Source organism: Malurus melanocephalus, unplaced genomic scaffold (genome assembly GCF_030028575.1).
Source record: "Malurus melanocephalus ecotype Western Australia unplaced genomic scaffold, MMel_1.1 scaffold_1682, whole genome shotgun sequence".
Lineage (NCBI taxonomy): Eukaryota > Metazoa > Chordata > Aves > Passeriformes > Maluridae > Malurus > Malurus melanocephalus.
This window is the reverse complement of record NW_026624914.1, coordinates 21,905-23,045: the sequence shown is the minus strand read 5'-3', so window position 1 is coordinate 23,045 and position 1,141 is coordinate 21,905.

Genomic DNA, 1,141 nt, shown 5'->3' with positions numbered 1-1,141 from the left:
GGGAGGTGAAAATGGGAGCTTTTGGGATTGAAGGAATTCTCGGAGCACGCGGATGATCGCGACCTCCAGGGGAAAATCTCCATCGTGGAGCAGGAATCCCTGGCAGGTCCATGGAATTCTTGGGAATATTTTTTTGGGAATTTCCTTGCTCCGGTGGGAAATCCACTCATTTTTTAGGTGGTGGAAACCTCGGGATTTTTGGGATTGGAGGAATTCTCGGAGCGCGCGGATGACCGAGAGCTCCAGGGGAAAATCTCCATCGTGGAGCAGGAATCCCTGGCAGGTCCATGGAATTTTTTGGGATTATTTTTTTTTGGGAATTTCCTTGGAATTTCCTCGCTCTGGAGGGAAATCGGCTCGTTTTTTAGGGAGGTGAAAACCTCAGGATTTTTGGGATTGAAGGAATTTGCGGAGCGCGTGGACGACCGCGACCTCCAGGGGAAAATCTCCATCGTGGAGAAACATCGGGAGCGGCTCCCGCAGCTGCTGCGGAGCATCCGAGACAACCACGTGGAGCAGGAATCCCTGGCAGGTCCCTGGAATTTTTTGGGATTATTTTTTTTGGGAATTTCCCTGGAATTACCTCGCTCCGGCAGGAAATCCGCTTGTTTTTTATGGAGGTGGAAACGGGAGCTTTTGGGATTGAAGGAATTCTCGGAGCGCGCGGACGACCGCGACCTCCAGGGGAAAATCTCCATCGTGGAGCAGGAATCCCTGGCAGGTCCATGGAATTTTTTGGGAATATTTCCCTGGAATTTCCTCGCTCCAGCGGGATATCCTGTCGTTTTTTAGGGTGAAAAAAGATGGAAATGGGAGCTTTTGGGATTGGAGCTTCTCTGGAAATTAAAACACTTTTTGATGGTTCAATTTCTGTTTCCTCTTTATTTGTTTTGAAATTAATTCATTTCCAAAATAATTAATTTCAAAGTTAATTAATTAATTAATTTCAAAACCATTAATGAATTAAATTTCTATTTCCTCATTAATCGTTTTGAAATTAATTAATTTCAAAAATAATTAATTTTGAAATATATTATTTAATTAATTTCAAAACAATTAATGAATTAATTGCAAAACAATTCATGGGGAATTAGAAATTGAATTAATCAGCCAAAATAGCCAAATTGTGGGAAAATCATAA